The following is a 19,118-nucleotide window of genomic DNA, read 5'->3' as shown; positions in this document are numbered from 1 at the left end:
GTTTCTTGTTCCTCTGTCCCTACTTTTCTCCTGTCCTAGCACCCTGTGGGTGGGCCAGGTTTAATGCTCCCCGACTTTGCCCAATTGCTTTGGATATATACATTCCCTATATAACCTCCCAGGAATTAAGTTAAAATCAACAAATTGTGTATTCAAGTTAACGGAAAATCAATTCTTTAGGAGAAAGGTCTTGAATTTTAAATGTTAGCAAATGATGTTTTCAGCACCATGCAATTCAAACATCTTAAAATGTCTTGTTTGTCTTATCGTCTGATGATAGGACATTAGGTCTACAATGTTTCCCGCTTCCTACATTTCATCTCATTTAATTAAAATGACTTATTATTATAACCGTTGTCATTACTATCTTTAAAGAGTATCTGTTTAAATTTTCCACATTATCTTATCAGTGGTTCTTTGCCTGCTTTTCCTTCACGTATTCTATTCATTTTTGTTTTTAACCCTGTATTCTTGGTTCCATTCTCTTTGGCTGAAGTTCTAGTTTCCAATATTCTTTCAAAGACATGAACCTCTGCTAGCTCAGTTGTTAACTAACTCATCCTCACCCTTCAGTACTGTTCTGGATGGATTTAGAATTCTAGTTTAATGCTTATGTTTATGTCGTAACCTAAGTGTATCTCATTGACCTCTGGCCTGTTGTCATTGCTTTGGAAGGACACTGAAAAGGATGGTTGGCTGGAACTCCATGTTCCCCCACTCCCATCCTCTGCTAATATTTAGGATATTTGTCTTGGTTTTCCTTCAAAGAAAATTTGTTTAGGAGATCTACTTTTTTCATCTGGCTCAAGACGTGCTATGCTTCTTCAATCTGAGAATGCATAACTTTCACCAATTTAGACAAGTCTTCATTTTTCTCTTTATTGTCAGTGGATTCAATTTATTCTCTTATGAAGTTCCCGTAGACAAATACTAAACTTTCTTGCTCTGCCTGCCAAGTGTCCTAACATTTGCATCTCTTCATCCCTAACATCCATTCTCACCCTATGCACTTTCCAGCTCACCACACTTCCTTCTTCCCGTTTCTAGTCTCTGTTGAAACCTGGTTGTTACATATTTTTTTAATTTCACCAAGGCTACCTCTAGTGAAATCACTGTCATGGTTCTGTTAGCAGGATGATGATGATATATATATATATACATACATACATATATATATATATGTATATGTGTATGTATATATATATATTATTTAGAAGTGGTTTTAATTTTTGTATTGGTAAATGATTTTGACATTTTAGTAGTTTTGCTGTGGAAAATGAAATCCTGCCTTATGAGAAAGAGAAAACTCCTCCAGACCACTCTCTGGCATCTTTACATATCAGAGCAGGTCAGCCAGGGAAAGTCCTGACACTTCCATGTGGCTCCTGGTTCAGTCATGATACTGATAAGAGAGGGTTTAGTTGTGTGTCTGCCAAGCTCTGCCTCGGTGATTTGGGATTTTTCTGGTTTTGTACAAGATACTTTTGCCTCCAAATGCAGTTGTAAACTGCTCTTGCTATGAGTCTGGCAGGAGACAGAATGGCAGGAAGGGGGAGGCAGGCAGGTGTGGGGCACTGCATTAGCATCTCCAAATTTCAACATCCTGCTTCAAGTGTCTGCATTGAAACCTTGGTAAATTCCCTCATTGATCGTCACCAAAAGTACAACTGGCAAGTTGTACCATCAGACAGTTCCCACCTCCATGCTAGAAAACCCAAAGGCACCATCTCCTTCCACCCAGATGACCCGCTGCCCTGGGTTTCTGTCTTCAGCCACTACAGAGCTTGTACTGGCAAATCCCAACCCAACTTCCATCGTTCCAAAAGCACCAGCCTCAAGCCTGTGATGAGGAAGTTGGTTCTGAAGCACAGTGTGTCCATCCCACAGCCATAGGATCTGCTCCTTCTCTTACCACAATACAGTCTCCAGGGAGTTGTTCTTGAACATGGTCTAAAGCCGTGTAATAATTCCTAGGCAGGGATTTGGGGGAAGCTGATTCCTGTGCTCTTTCAGCCCACTGGTGATGATCCCCAGGCTGGAGGAGGCGCCCTTCCATACTCGCACATCAGAGAAGAGAGGCAAGTTCCTTCCATCTTGAACTGCCATGATTCCTCTGATGCAGCTACCTTGCTCTGCGCCCTTCCGCTCCGAGTTTTCTACCGCTTGCTCTCTGGAGGACACTGCCATGGTGTTTCATCAGATTCTCCTAGAGGCTGCTCAGGGACCTCATTTAGGTCTCCTAACAAAGTCACAGCAGGCCTTACATTATACCCCAATTCTGCACAGATATCAGTCATATGATCTCACTCATAGGTGGAATTGAAGAAACAAACAAGCGGGTGGTGGGGACAGAGGAAAGAGAGAGAGACAAACCAAGAAAGAGACTCTTAACCATAGTGAACACACTGATGGTCACCAGTGGGATGAATTGTACTGAAGGGTGTTTGAAAGGTAAAGACATATTTTCACTCCTGGGATAAACCTCACTTGATCATAACATATTGTCCGTCTTATAAATCACTGTTTTGGTTTACTAACACTTTGCAATAATTTTTGTGTCTCTGTACATGGAGAACGTAATTCCTGTAATTTCCTTTTTTTTTTTTAAAGTTCTGTGTCTGGTTCAGGAATATTAGGTTAAGTTGGACTTCTAAAACTACTCAGAAAGTGTTCCTTCTTCTATTTTCTGAAATAACTTATATTTTAGATTGATGTGATTTCTTCCAAAAATGTTTGACAAAATTCAGCAGTAAAATCAACTGATCCTACAATTTTCAGTGTGGGAAGACTTTTGATCAGAAAAATTAAATTTCTTTAGTAAATACAGAGCATTCATGTATCCTATTTCATTAGTATCAATTTTAGGATGTCATATTTTTAAAGGAATTTGTTCATGTAATTTAAGATGCTAAGTGAACTGGCATACTATAGTTTATAGTATTTTCTTTTTTGCTTTTAGGATCAGCAGGAATAAACTCTTTAATTTTCTCTGTTGGTAATATGTGTTATCTCTCTCTTTCTTGATTATACTAATAAAATATCACTTTCATTGATCTTTTTAAAGAAACAACTTTTGGCTCTAAGTTTTCTCTCCTGTATCTTTCCTTTTTTCATTGATTTTTACTCTTATCTTTTTAGTCCTTTTTCTTTAACCATTCTGGTAGTTTCTTAATCATTAATCTTTAATTTTCAGAACTTCCTGGTTTCCTAAAATAAGCATAAAAGGCTAATTTTTTTTCTTTTTAGCAGAATTTTAGCTGCATTATACAAGATTTAATAGGTAATAATTTTATCATTGTTCAGTTTAAAACATTTTCTAATTTTTCTTATGATTTCTTCTTTGACCTACAGATTATTTAGAAGTGTGATTTTTAATGTGAAAGTGTTTGATATTTTTCTAAACATCTCATGGTTATTTATTTTTAACTTAACTCTGTGACAGTTTAAGAACAAAAGTAGAATTATTTCAATACATTTAAATATATGAAGACTTGTTTTATGCTCCAGCATATCATTATGGTGAATATACCATATACACTTGATACGTTTTGTGTTCATTTACTTTCAGCCTATTTGCATCTTCAATGTGTAACTCTTGTAAATCCACATATAGTTACGTCTTGCTTTTTTATCCGTTCTGATAACCTCTGCCTTTCCATTCAAATGTTTAGTATATTAATATTTAATGTAACAATTGATATATTAGGATTATATGTAGCATTTTATTATAGTTGTCTGTCTGTCCTTATGTTTCTGCTCCCCTTTTCTGCCTTCTTTAGATTATTTAAATGAGAGGGGATTTTTAGAATACAAATTGTGTCATTAATAGGCTCCTTAACAATAACTAGTTATGGCACATTTCAGTGTTGTTTCAGAGGTTTCGTTAATGTCTTTAACTTTCCACAGTTGACTTGGAGTTAACATTGTACCACTTCACATAAAATGTGCAGACACTACAACCACATGTCCCTGTCATTCCTTATTTTACAGCTGTCACATGGGCTATATCTACATTCATAATATGCTTCAGAGAACAATGTTAGATGTTTCTTTTAAACAGTTATATGTACTTTAAAGAAGTTAAAAGGAAAAAATAATCTTAAATACCCAAGATTTCTTGTAGTGAATTTCCACTGGCTATCTACTGCCTTTGTTTTTCTTGTCTTGCAAATTTCTTTACATAGCCTTTTAATATGTTCAATATAATCAGGCCCCCAGTTATATCCACGTCCTAGTCCCTGGAAATTGCATTTGTTAGCTTATACGGAAAAGGGTAATTCAGGTTGCCAATGGATTTAAAGTGCTAATCAAGTGACTTTAAAATAAGAAAACCATCCTAGACACTCACATGGGCACAATGTAATCCTAGGGTCCCTAAAAGTAGAAGGTCAAAGCAGAAGAGTAGGTCAGAGTGATTCTGTCTGATGAGGGAAGAACTCAACCTACCGTTGCTGGCTCTGAGGATGAAGACAAAGCCGGGGAGCGAGAGGATGAAGATACCAAGGACATAGATTCTATGCGACAGACTCTAGAAGAAATGCAACCTTGCCAGCACCTTGATTTCAGCTCAGCGAGACCCATTTCTGACTCCGACCCCCAGAAGTCTAAGATGACAAATTTGTATTGTCTAAGTCACTAAATTTATGCTAATTTCTTCTTCGGTAGAAGGCCAACCCAGCCTTCATCTTTGAAAGTTCGAGTTTCTAGGTGTAATATTCTGGTGTGACGCGTTTTTTCTATCAGACCGTAAATATTTCGCTCCATTGCTCCACTGTCTTCTTGTCTGATGAGAGGCCTGTGAGGTTTCAACTTACTTTTCTCTTGCTATTTTCAAAATTTTCTTAGTATCTTTTGTACCTGAATATCTGAAGCATGGGCTTTTTGAAAAATGTTTATTCTGTTTGGAATTCAATAAGCCTCTTGAAAACTGTAAGTGTATATCTTGCATCAAATTTGGGGATGTTTCAGTAACTATTTCTTCAAATATTATTTTCTGTTACATTTTACTTCCCCTTTTATTCTTGGACTACAATTAGTGTATTTAACTTTTTCATACTGTTCCATGGGTCCCTGAGACTCTGTTCATTTATATTTAGTTCCTTTTTTTTTTACCCTCTCCAAGTTCTACTTTTAAATCCTTCATACTTTCCTTGTCATATCCTTTATGCTAAGTAATCCCATATCATTTCTATTTTAAGATTTTGAAATTTTAGTTTTAAAATTTCTCTTTGGCTCTGTTTTTGCATTCTATTTCTTTGATGAAAGTTCCTCTCTTATGATTATAAGTACATTCTCCTTTATGGCACTAAGCACAGTTACAATAGCTGTATTAAAATCTCTGTGTGATAATTCTAGCCTCTACCATGTTCCCATGTGAGCTTATCCCATTTTCCATGGTTTTTTGTATGTTGAGTAATTTTGGATTTTATGTTGGACATTGTACCTTTAATGTTGAGGAGGCCCTGGATTCTGCATTATTCCTGAATGTGTTTTGGATAATAGTCAGATCTTAGATCAGTACCTTGTTATCAGTTTGATAGAACTGATCAGAATCTGTTTTGAGCAAGGAGAGTCCAGACATGAGCCAAACACTTGGGCTAAGTTCATATGCGGAACTCTGGCTCCCTCCCTGTCTCCCCTCTTGGATTCTTTTCTTTAATTCTTGGTGCATGCTCCATTCTTTCATCTCTTTAGGTCAGAAAGACAGAGATTTTTTTTTCTTAATTTATTTTCAGCATAACAGTATTCATTGTTTTTGTACCACACCCAGTGCTCCATGTAGTCCGTGACCTCTCTTATACCCACCACCTGCTTCCCCCAACCTCCCACAGAGATTTCTATTGAAATTTTAACTACTCCAGTTGCCTGAACATAGTCAAACTTCAGGCCACAAGGGGAAAATCACACTGAGTTCATCCTCTAAGTTTTAATTCTGAAATTTACCTGATTTTGTTCAATCACCAGAGGTCTTGACCCAGTGGATTTGTGTTTCATCAGAGTCTGGGGTTGTTACTGGTGGGAGGGTTAGTCTTTTAGGAACTTACTCCACCACAGAGGAAACAAAAATATTTAATGATTTCTTTAAAGATAAATGCTTGATTTTAAAGAATTTGCTTTGTTTCCTTTTCATATCTGCCTGTTCTTTTCCTTAAAGATTCAGTTTCATGAAAGTTAATGTATATACAGATGGCTCTATTATCTGAGGGTCCTTGGATAAGATGTCCCCCTTCTGTTGGTCTGCTGAGACCTTCTCACAAGAGACCTTTTTCACAGGCAGAGTATGATTTTGACTGTGGTTTCTTCTAGGGATAGCTTTTTTCTGTGCGATGCTACATGTCAATGCCACTTCGTGGAAATGTTGCCGTGGAGAGCATTGCTTATTTTTTCTGGGTATAAAGCTTTTCTTCTTCTTCTTCTTCTTCTTCTTCTTCTTCTTCTTCTTCTTCTTCTTCTTCTTCTTCTTCTTCTTTTTCTTCTTCTCCTCCTCCTCCTCTTCCACCTCCTCCTCCTCCTCCTCCTCCTCCTCCTCCCTTTCCCCTCCCGCTCCTCCTTCTCCTTCTTTTTAATTTTAGGATATGGTATTCCCACACTACATGTGTCCTAATAAATTGTGATCCATGTATCCCCGTGGTACAGAACAACATTTCTGTTTCTTCGTGGATGATATATGGTATTTTTCAATTTATTGTCTGGATCAGATAGCCAACTTCCCACCCGTGTGTAAAGATTTGTTCAAATTCTTGCTCATTGCTGAGATAGCCCTTTGTGGTACCTGAATTTATACAGAAAACTCAATTCCAAATATCCATCATGAGATCTGAGACTCCCAGATTCCCATTCCTATATAGGTATTAAAATCCTAGCCCGTGTACTCTTTGGTTTCAGCAAAACCAGCTTCATTCCCCATTTCTACAGTAAAAAAAAAAAAAAAAGAAAAGAAAAGAAAAGAAAAAAAAAAGCCCATTTTTATTTGGACCCATGACCTTAAGATTAAACATAATTCTTTCACAATTCCTTTGCAGCTAGTGCAATATTGAGTTCTGCCAACATCATTTAAAGTGACGTGTGCATTTTCTGGAAAAAGTCCTTAGAAAGAGGAGGATTGTCCCTCTCTGATTTTGCTTCTATCCTTCTAACCTGATGTCCAAAAGAATGAATCTAGGAGAGTATTGTATACTAAAACCACAAGATAGTCCAGAATCTGTGGATTATATAAAAGAGAATTAAACCTCTATAGTGTTCCCATCACAGCATATTGGGGTCTCTGTTACCCAAAGCTTCCCCCATGAAAAATGTAATTTCAGTGGCACAACCATTTTTAGAACTAAATTTTCTCTTCCTTTCTGGAAACTACATCTTCTCTCTTCTCTTGTTTTTCAGCTCAGCTAAGTATTGGTTTTAAAATATGTGTAGCACTTTGATACATCTGTAGCATCTCAGTATATCTGAGGTGATAGGGAGGATTTGTGGGAAAAAAAAACCCTCATTCTCTGACAATTCTGAAAGGAAGCTTCCTAATCCTGAATTCTAGAATTGCGACATTTACGTACAGGAAAAGGTATAGATTTTTACTGTACAATTTAATCAATCACTTTGACTTAAATGAGAAACTCATATAACCAATATATCAGCCGAAATGCAGAATATTTTTGTCATCTCCCCAAATGCTTCATTTCTGCTCTCAGTTGACCTTCACTCCCCGTTGGCAGCCACGACTCCATGTTCTATTACTAACACTTAGCTTTGCCTGCTCCTGGTTTCATGTGATTGGAATCAGAATTATGTATTTTTTCGAAACTGGCTTTTTTTTTTTTTTTGGCTTATTAGTATTGCCTTTTTAAAAAAAAAGATTTATTTTATTTGTTGGGAGGGGAGGGACAGAGGGAGAAGGACAGAGAAAATCTCCAGCGGACAGCCCAAGTGTCTCCACCCAAGTCTCCACCAAGACAGCCCTTGGTGCAAGTCCTATTGCCGGGATTGATCTCATGACCCTGAGATCATGACCTGAGCTGAAACCAAGAGTCAGATGCTTAACTGGCTGAGCTACTCAGGTGCCCCTTAATATCAGCTTTTAATATTGGTGAGATTCTGTCACGTTCTGGTTTATACTTTTTTATTGAATACTTTCCATTCTATGATCTGTTAATCCATTTTCTTTTCTACGGATTTTTTGTGTACATATCAATTGAGCTGCTACAAGTGTTCCTATACAAGTCTCTTTGTGGACATGCACTTTGATTTTATCAGGTAAATACTTAAGGATGGAATTACCGGGTCATGGCGTAGGCCTGTCCCTTTATAAGGTATGCCAAAGGTTTGAGAAATCCATTTGCTTTCTGTCCTCACCAACATACAGTGCTGTCAAGCATCTTTTTCTTTTCTTTGAAAAAAAAAAACATTTCAAATTATACACATATTAAAAAAAGAATTCTTTGCCTCTCTTTTTACATCATACTAAGCTCGTTGATGGTTTCCAAATATCGTAATTTTAGTCTTTCTGGTGGGTACTCAGTAGTATTCCATTTTGGTTATCATTTGTACTTCCTTCACAACTAAAAATGAACACCTTTTCATGTTTCTATTGGACATTTATGTGTCTATTTTCGCAAAACATTTATTTCAGTCTTGAGGTATTTAAAAAATATTTTTGTTATCCAGTCGCGGGAGGTCTTACCCCACAGATCTTGACAGATGCTGCAGGCACTTTCTTCCTGTCTGTGGCTCACACTTTTACCTTAACAGTGGTCCAAAGAGCAAAGGACTTTAGTGTTGACAGAATGAATTTTTTTTCTATATATAATGATTTTGACGTCCTCTGTAAGAAACTCTGCCCACCAACTGCAGATATTTTATCTTGTATTTTGTTGTAGAACCTTCTTTGTGCTAGCTTTTCCCTTTAGGTCAATGGCCAGCACAAAGTAATTTCTGTGACGGTATGAGAAAGGGATACAGGGCTCCATCCCACATGCATGTCCAGCTGTTCAGAGACTGTTTGTTGAAAACACTGCATGTAAACCAGTGAACCGTCTTGTTACTTTTGTGTAAAAACTGTCTATTTCTGGACTCTCAATTCTGTTCAGTTGATTTCTCTGTTATTACACCAAAACAGCACTGTCTTAGTGTGGCATTGCTGTGGGTCTTCAAATCAGGTAGAATCACTTTCCTATCGCATTACTTTTTTCAAGATGTAAATTAATGTAAATTTCAGAGACAAAAGCAACTTTGTATTAAAAAGGCACAGAATTATGGTAGGGAAAGCACTGCAACTATATGGAGCTTAATTTGAATATTGATTCTTAAAAAATACTGAGTTTTTCACTCCATGAAAATAATGTTATGAATGAATTTATTTAGATCTTTTATTTGTCTCAGCATTTTGAGATAGTTTTCAGTGCAGATCTTTGAACATTTTTTATTAAATTTTTCCCTAACATTATAGTTTTTAAAAATGTTATTATAGGGGCTCCTGGGTGGCTCAGTGGGTTAAAGCCTCTGCCTTCAGCTCAGGTCATGATCCCAGCTGGGATGGAGCACTGCATCCAGCTATCTGCTCAACAGGGAGCCTCTCTTCCCCCTCTCTCTGCCTGCCTCTCTGTCTGTGATCTCTGTCTGTCAAATAAATAAATAAAATCTTTTAAAAAATGTTACTATAGTGTTATTTTTATAATCTTATTTTCCAATTTCTAGAAACTGGAAAAATTATTTCTTTTGTATTTTGGCCTTCAATCATTGACTGAGATTATATATATATATATATATATATATATATATATACATATATATTAAAATTCTGTTAATACAATAAATCACAGGCATTGATTTCTGAATGGTAAGCCAATTTTGCAATCCTGAGATGATCTCTATTTCATCATGATGTATTATCTATTTAATACATTGCCAAATTTAACTTAGTAAAATTTTCTAAGGATTGTTTTGTTTGTTTGTAGAAATATTAGACTGTAAATTTTTGTTGTAATATAGTTTACATTTTGGTGACAGAGCTCTATTTTCCTCAATGGATTATTTGGATATGATGATATGATTTCTCCCTTAAACATTTGACCTTATTCCTTAGTAAAACTACCTCCACCTAGTGTTTTCTCTGTAAAAAATATTATGATAATCTGCAAAAGTATTTTCACAGACATAGGTCTACTGAGGTTCTCTCTTTGTGCCAGTTTTGGAAAGTTGTGTTTTTACACCATTTGTTCATTTTATCTACATTGTCAACCTCACTGGCATGAAGTTGTTTATAATACCACTCTTTAACAGAAAACACATTGTACGGAGTTGTAGTGTACTTGCAATGAATGTCATCCACTAACACATACAGTCCGAGGAGGTTGTACAGTCACGTACAACCAAGAAACGACCGTAACAGAGTCAGAGCATTGACATTTTGCTGAAAGTTTCCTCATGCCCCTTTGCCATCCACGTCTCCCTCTCCTCCCAGACCAGGGCAACAGGTGATCCATTTTTTGTCTGTTTTATTGGTTTGCGTTTTCAGAATTTCATCTACATAGAATCCATGGCACGTCATGTTTTGTTTCTGAGTGTGTTCACGCAGTATAATGATTCGGGAAGTTTGTTGGTCTTGTCGCAGTGATCATCACTGCGGTCAGTCTAACTGCTGACCACTATTCCATTGTACAGATCGGCCGCCATCGGTTCACTCTTTCACATGCACATAAACATTTAGTTGGTTTCCATTTTTAGACTGTCACGAATAAAGCTGCTTTCAACATGTTTATGTCCAAGTTTTCACGTGGACATGTATTTAAATTTGTCTCGGGTAAATATCTAGCCGTGGAGTGGCCGTCTACGGCTGGCACAGGTGTAGGTCCACCGTCCAAACAGTGTTCAAGAGTTTCCAAACTCGTTGTACCATTTTGCATCCCCGGCAAGAGGATGTTAGAATCCCACTGCTCTGTATCCTTGTCACACTTGGAATTTTCAGTTGTTTTAATTTTAGATAGGGTTTGCACTGAATCTCCAGGCCAGTTGGAGAAGCCCAGCAACAAGTCTTCCGACCCAGGAACCTAGTTTATTTTTCTTTTATTTAGGTCTTTGCTAATTTATTTCACTCAGTAATGTACCAAAGTTTTCAGTTAAAAAAATTCATGGTTTTAAATCAAATCTTGTGTGGTTTTTGGTACTATTGTCAATGGAATGTTTTAACCTTTTATTTTCCAGTTGTTTGATTCTGATACGTAACATTACAATTGATTTTTATACAATAACAATAAGCCTTTGCCTCTGATAAATTCGATTATGTCTAACACTTGGTTTGAAGATTTCTGAGGACTTTTTACAAATATGATCATGTCAGGGGCACCTAGGTGGCACAGTCGATTAAGCATCTGACTCTTGATTTAGGCTCGGGTCGTCATGAGATCAAGCCCTGCATCAGGCTCCATGCTGACCACGGAGTCTGCTTGGGATCTTCTCTCCCTCCCCCTAGCTCCTCCTGCTCATGCTCTCTCTTTCTCTCTTTCAAGTAAATACATCTTTAAAAAAAACAAAGCCCTAAATATCATGTCATCTCTACGTGAGTTGGAATTACTTCTTCCTTTCCAATATTTATGATTTCTATTTCTTTTTCTTGCCTTTCTGCAATAGCTGTCCTCTCCACTAAATGGAAAATGACAGTGGTAATAGCAGGCATGTTTGTCTTTTTCCTGATATTAAGGGAAAGACATTTGGTCTTTTTCATTATTTCCTTTAGCCTCAGGTTTTTCACAGATGCCCTATATCAGATTGAGGACATTCCCTTCTAAGTCTCATTTGCTGAGAGTTTTGGTCTAAATGACCATTGATTTTTTTTTCCCTTTTGTTAATAATACTCTTGGTTATTTCTGATTCTTTGCTTCTCTGTATCTATTTTATAAAGAACTTGTCAAATTCCACATAAATACAGCTAAGATATTGATTTGGATTGCACTGAAACTACAAAACAACTTAGGGCTTCCCATCTTACTCTTCTTTTTCTATTTAACATTGTTTTCTTGCAGTCAGCATATAGTTGGGTATGGAATTTTTTTCTCTAACATAAAAATTGCTGACTTTCAATTTCCTTATATTAAATTGTATTCAACATAATATCTGACATAACTTGGTTTAAATATAGGTTTATTTATTGTTTATTTCTTCAGTTCTTTTTCCTTTTGTGTTACTTTCTTTTGTATTATTTGAGGGTTTTTTTTTCTTTTTTAAATTTCATTTTGTCTCCCCCATTAGCTTATTTCCTATGATTGATTGATTGATTGGCTTCTGTTATTACTGTCACTGTAAGACTTATATATCTTTAATTCTAGGGTTTAAAGTATAATATTATACCACTTCATGAATAGTGTAAAAAATTATAAAAGCATAAGTCTATTTTCATCCTGACCTCCCTTGTGCTATTGTTGCACAATTCAGCTCTGCATGTGCTGTGCCCCCAAAATACATTGCTACTATTGTTGGCTTAAACATTCAATGATATTTTTAAAAATTTCAAAATGAAAAACAGTGTTTTCTATTTACCCACATATTTACCATTTCTCTTGACCTCAACTTCATCCCATTGTATAAACTCAAATTTCCACGTATACCATACTTTTTTGTCTGAAGAACCTCCTTCAGGTCTGTTGGCAGTATGTCCCTCAGCTTTATTTTCCTGAAAATGTCTACTCTGCCTTTCTTTTGGAAATTTATTAGTGATGCTTTTTTTTTTTTTAAAGATTCATTTATTTATTTTAGAGAGAGAGCACAAGTAGGAGAGGGGCGGAGGGAGAGGGAGAGGGAGCGAGAGAATCTTGGGCAGGTTCCTGCTAAGCATGGAGCACAGTGTGGGGTCCATCTCACGACCTGAGATCATGACCTGATTCAAAACCAAGAAGAGTAGGATGCTTAACTGCCTGAGCCACCCAGGTGCCCCACTAGTTAATGTACTCTTAATTAATGTTTTCTGATATTTAAAATATGTGTCTCCATATTCTTCCAGCACACACAGATTCTGACAAGAGCCTAGTGTCATTCTTATATGTGTTCCTCTGTATATAATGTATTTTTTCCTCTAGCTGTTTTAAGATGTTCTTTTTATCATTGTTTTCCATAATTTATGTGCATAGTTTCCTTTATCTTTATACAGCTTGGCACTTGTTGATTTTCCTACGTCTGTAGATTTATAATCATTTAGGAACAACACTGGCCATGGTTTGCCAATTTTTCCCACTTTCTTTTTTTCTGGGACTCCAATTACAGGTATATTAAACAGCTCAATATCATCCTGCAGCTAACTGATATTTTATTTATTTGTTTTCTCTTTCATTTTGGATGGTTCTTGCTATGTTTTCAATTTCGCTGGTCTTTTATCCTACAGTATCTGGTCTGCTCTTAAAACTATACCCATTTACGTGCCATTTTAGTTACTGTGTCTTTCATGTCTCAACGTCCTCTTGAGTCTTGTTTACATCACACATTTTCCCCCTCTCCATGGTTGTGGTTTCCTCTACCATCTGAATATACGAACCTATTTGTAATAGCTGTTCGCACGTCCTTGTCTGATTGTTTCTTTGTATCTACCGCTTCCAGGTCCGGTAATAATGATTTGTTGTTCCTCCTGACTCTGGGTGGTATTTTCCTACTTCTTGGCATAAAAGTCACTTTCCTTGGAATACCTATTTTGGATCTTAGGTTATTGCTTGCTAAAACTTGTTTTACTCTTAAATAGTGTTAGATTTTGTTCCAGCACAAAGTTAAGTAATTAAAATCAGGGAGTGTTTGAAGGGCTTCTTTTAACCTATTCAAGCAAGCCCATTGGAACCATTAGAGTAGGGTTGATTAAGCCTGACTACGATAATGATATCCTTCTAAACAGTCTGCCTGACATCCTGTGGTCTACAAGTGGGGTCCTGGACCATGCCCTGCCCCATTAAAGCCTCAGAGGACGGTCATGTTTGTGCAATCCTCTAGAGAACATCTTCCTCCTTCAGCAGTTTCCGTTTGTCAGTGTGCAGATCAGTGCTCGCAGACGCACACACTCTCTTCCCCAGCTCTCCAGAGCACTGGCTCCGCAACTCCCTCCTTTCTGGAACCCCAGTCTGCAAACTCCGGATGCCTTGGGCGCTCGAACTCCAACCCCTGTCTTCCCAACTCGAGGAGGCATGGCCTTCGCTTCCACGGCTGGCTCAGGAAATGCCTCCAGGCAGTAAGTGGGTGAAATGCAGGGTTCGCATGGTTATTTTCCCTCCTTTAGACATTCTAGTCCTTCGCTACCTTTTGTCCAGTGTCTGGAAACCATCATTTCTCTTATTTTGTCCAATTTTCTATATGTTCAAGGCAGAAAAGTGGGTGGAACAGCTGGTACTCCGTGTCTTTTGCTTCCTTAATGTCTATTTTTATTATTTTTTTTTATTTCATTTTGTATTTTCTTTTGCTTTACGTTGCTGTCTGTTGTCTAGCTTCGGAGAGGGACTTTCATCCACCAGGAAGGGTGTCACCAGCATCCAGAATGTTGCCTGTGACCTTACATTGCATTCAATGGTCTCCCATGGCAAAGAATTGATCCAGCTGAATCCAGCTGAAAATGTCAGTGGTGCAAGGCTCACAAACCCTGGTCAAACTGACTAATTCCAGCCTGCCCATTGCTTTTCTTTTTTTTCCCTTGGGGGATTCCACATACATATACATTGTTTCTTTTTTGCCTTTCTTCCATCTCAACCAGTTTCACTCAGGTATTTTTAACTGATTCTCCATCTCCTTTTCTTCTGCTGGATGTTTTCTTGCCTTTCCTCAATGCCCCTTCTTTAAAATTTTTAAAGATTTATTTGTATTAGAGAGAGAGAGAAGGTGAGCAAGTGTGCGAGCGGGGGGTTGGGGGAACAGAGTACAGAGCCAGATGCAGGGCTCTATCTCACAGCCCCAAGATCATGACCCGAGCCGAAACGGAAGTCAGACGCTTAATTGACTGAGGCATCCAGGTACCCCTGTTCCTCCTTAAATTTTTATTTGAATCTCTTTTCCCTTGGGCACAGTGTAATTCTTAATTTCTGAATGAAATTTCCATTTCTTTCACTTCTTTCACTGTCAATTTTATTTGGATTTATTTTCTTAAATTTCTGTGTGAAGGCAGCTTTTCACATCCTCAAATGATTGTTTGAAACATGTAATTCAGTTTGGAATATTATAGTACAGTTTTCTTCTGTTTTATAGTTGATTTGCTGTTTTGTATTCTTATTAAAGTACTTGGCTCTTTTGATTCTTATTTTCATTAACATATTTTGATTCTTGTTTTCTGTTTTGTTACCATTTCTTGGAACAGATTTATCCAGTTCTCTTCCATTCATTTGATGGGTTTGGTGTGGTTTGCGCTATTTTTAGTTCAATGCTGCCCCCTTCTGTCAGTGTAGCAAAGTTCAGCACTTTCTCTAATAAATTGTTACCAGAAGGGTTGTGCAACTTCCGCTCAACTCATTCTTTTTGTCTTTTAGAATATTAGTTTTTCCTCTTTCCCTCCTTTTTTTCTTCTTTTTATCACCACCTCCAAACAGTGACTCTTTCTTTTGTTTGTCAGAGAGAGAGAGGGCACAAGCAGGGGAGCAGCAGGCAGACACAGAAGCAGGATCCCCACTGAGCAGGGAGCCTGCCTGATAAGGGACTCCACCCTAGGATTCTGGGATCACGACTTGAGCCAAAGGCAGACGCTTAACCGACAGAGCCACCCAGGCATCCCCGACTCTTTCTTTCAAACTTCTCTAACATGATCAGTGCGGCTGAAAAACCGCCACTTCAAATCATGTGTGCTTTTCAATTCCTTCTCTGCAGACTCAAGTCTGCTTTATCTTCTGTCAGTGGTCGTTAGATGAATCCCAGGGTGGCTTCTCTCTACCGTGCCTTTTTTTTTTTTTTCAAGATTGTCCTCATTTACCAATTAATTAATTAATTAATTAAGGGCTCAAAGTATGACTTGTTAGGGTTTTTTGTTTTCTTTCTCTTCTTTTAACTTGCAGTAATTTGAAGTTTAGTATTTCTCTTCTAAATATGTTGAAAGTTTTTTGTATGGTATCGTTTGTCCTATTCTGCTTTTGAGGCCATGTGGGGGAGCACAGTTTTATCGAGCTGCCATTACATTTGGCTCCTTAACTGCTACATTTGTTTGTTCTTTTGAACAGCATTGGCAGAAATTCATCAATTTTTTTCAATAAACTGACTTCCGGCTCTGGTGATTTTTAAAATCATTTGTTTTCCATTTCCTTATTATTTTATCTTTATTATTTTCTTCCTCCAGATTAAAAAAATTGATTTTACCATGTTTTTCTAGCTTGCTCAGTTCTTAAATTTTTAGGTTTCCTTCTGTTATAACATACTCATTTCAGATTACATATTTCCTCTAGGAATTATTATAACTCATTCTCACGGGTTTTGCTGCAATATTACTATTATAGTTCAGTTCAAGATATTTTCTAGTTTCTTTCATGATTTTTCTTCGGCCCATGATTCATTCATAAACATATTTTTACATTTCCAAATACATAATTTTCTAGGGTGTTCTGATCTGTCATAATTGTCTTGTGGTCAAAGAACATACTTTGTATGATTTAAGATATTTGAGAAATGTACATAATTGATTAATCTATTATACATCTGAAGCTAATATAACACTGTATGTGAATCACACTGAAATTAAAAGAATAAACAAATATGTAAGGCAAAAATTTAAAAAATATATTTGAAAAATTTCTGGTTGTTTTATGGTACAGTATGTGGTCATTTTTGTTAATGGTCCTTGCAAAAAGGTGTATTTATATCTATCTATTAGGTCAACTTGCTAATTGTGCTGTGTTATCCTACTATATTTAGTTTTGTCTATACTAAATCTGCCAATGTCCTGTTTTCTTGTTAATCGTCACACAGTTTATAATGACTCCTATCAGTAAGAGTCATGAACAGATATTTCAGTGTCTTTTCAGATTAAAAAAAGAAATCTATGTTTGGTGTAGAGGTGACAACAATTCACCTAACATTATGAATGCTATGTCTTAATAAGTATTGAATCTTTGCTAAAACAGCTGCTGCTACATCATCAGTGCAATTTCTGTATCTTCTCTGAAAATCACATATGAATGTAAGTCATAATAAGAGCTATGTTAGAGACAGAACCAAGAAGCAACTAAAACCAATGGATCTACTGTCAAAAAGAAGGGATGTAGAAAAGCAAAATCCCATCAATTTTTCACTTGTAGAACGTATACTAAATCAGAATTGACAATAATTCATTTAAAATATATTTTATTGGGGCACCTGGGGGGCTCAGCAGGAAAAGCCTCTGCCTTCAGCTCAGGTCATGATCTCTGGGGCCTGGGATGGAGCCCTGAATCAAAGGGCTCTCTGCTCAGCAGGGAGCCTGCTTCCCTCCTCTCTCTGCTTGCCTCTCTGCCTACTTGTGATCTCTGTCTGCCAAATAAATAAATAAAATCTTTAAAAAAATATATCTTGTAGGGATGCCTGGGTGGCTCAGTTGGTTAAGCAGCTGCCTTCGGCTCAGGTCATGATCCCAGCGTCCTGGGATCGAGTCCCACATCGGGCTCCTTGCTCATCAGGGAGCCTGCTTCTCCCTCTGCCTCTGCCTGCCATTCTGTCTGCCTGTGCTTCCTCTCTCTCTCTGACAAATAAATAAATAAAATCTTTAAAAAAAATTAAAAAATAAAAAAAAATATCTTGTATTGTGCCCTTCTCAGTGATTCACAAGATCTGTCACAATCACCTGTGTCCTGTCGATAATGCATTGATACGGTTGCTGGATAATGTGTGGGTAAGATTGGTCTTCTTCTTGTAGGGACAAAGATTCTGAAATCTGTGTGTTCTTACTGTTCTTCAACAGGGAGACCATTAATTCTTCTGCACCCATGTCTAAGTCTTCTCTAGCAATATCTGAAATGAATGCCTCTTCCTTTTCTGGTGGTTCATATCACTGGTCATCATCATTTTGGTAGATCATAGGTATCATAGTATCATCTTTCATTGGCATCTGGATTTTTCTTCAGTACACATCATTTCCACTTCCTGATTAGTCTTTATAGGCTGCCACTTCTGTATGTTATGTATCTTCAGTTTCTTTATGAAACATTTGTTTTCAGAAATGTATCATTTACACTGTTTTCTCAAAGTCAATCTTTACAATAGCTTTTCTCTTGTGGCTGTGTCTTTTCTCTATTTCTGTTCTCTACATGTTTAGTGTGTGCTATTTCATAAAGGAGGGGCCAAATTTGCTATTTGACTTCAGCTTTAGTGATCTTGGAATCTGGTTCAATGGGAACCTACTGATGTTAGATACTTCTTAGGTTCGGTGACAAGACATTGAGGACATCTTCCTTTATGTCCTAAAACCTTAGCATCATTCACATTAAGATCCTTCATCATGGTCAACATCATAAACGCCTCAACTTCCTAGAATTTCTTAACATTTTGCAAGAGCTGATAAAAGATGACGGCCGAGTCCAGATTCCAAACCATGCAATTACCATGAACAATGTGAAAAATTTCAGGAGTTTCCTATTTCTGTCCATTCATGTGTCTTCCATGCTTTGGGTCTCTCTTGAAAATTGTGCTGCCACTTTCCTTGGTGCTGGGATGAACAGTGACAGTCCTTGCTGTGGTATGTGGTGCTTGTGTGGGGCCTTAGCTCCCAATGTAGAGCAGGGGATGTGAGGGTACCCTCCAGGAAACCCCAGAAATGGGCACGTGGTGGATATGGTAATTGCCTCTGTGCGTGTTGCTTCCGTCCTACTCTTCTATACATCTGGGATTTCGAGTAAATACATGTTCTTTTTTCACTGTATCCTTGATGTTTCTTATTCCATTTCTTGTGTATTTGTGTTTGACCCTAAATGGTATTTCCTCATTTCTCTACCAATCCCCCAGTTCTCTGTGTCAGATCTGTTGCACTGTGCACTTACCAGGTCTTTGCTTGCTATACTTTTCTGTTCTGGAACTACTTCTCCCCCACTCCCCCAATTTCTTAATTCCTCATTTTGTAATATTTAATTTCTTTACAGAAACCCTGAACTCATCTTTTCTCTCCTTGCATATTTTCAATGTCTAGAATCAACTTGGGTCCCTTTTTGTTTTCTCTCTTT

The 19,118-nt window shown here is 37.3% G+C and overlaps 1 protein-coding gene and 1 pseudogene across 3 annotated transcripts in view; both read right to left on the bottom strand.

Moving 5' to 3' along the window:
- Positions 1 to 19,118, bottom strand: part of SPATA48 (spermatogenesis associated 48) — a 65,185-nt gene that overhangs the window by 31,499 nt on the left and 14,568 nt on the right. The window lies entirely within an intron of this gene.
- Positions 1,333 to 2,297, bottom strand: LOC125080695 (2-hydroxyacyl-CoA lyase 1-like; annotated as a pseudogene).

The sequence above is a fragment of the Lutra lutra genome, chromosome 11 (assembly GCF_902655055.1).
Source record: "Lutra lutra chromosome 11, mLutLut1.2, whole genome shotgun sequence".
Taxonomy (NCBI): Eukaryota; Metazoa; Chordata; class Mammalia; order Carnivora; family Mustelidae; genus Lutra; species Lutra lutra.
The sequence above is the reverse complement of the archived record's forward strand: the minus strand, read 5'-3'. Positions and strand labels throughout refer to the sequence as shown.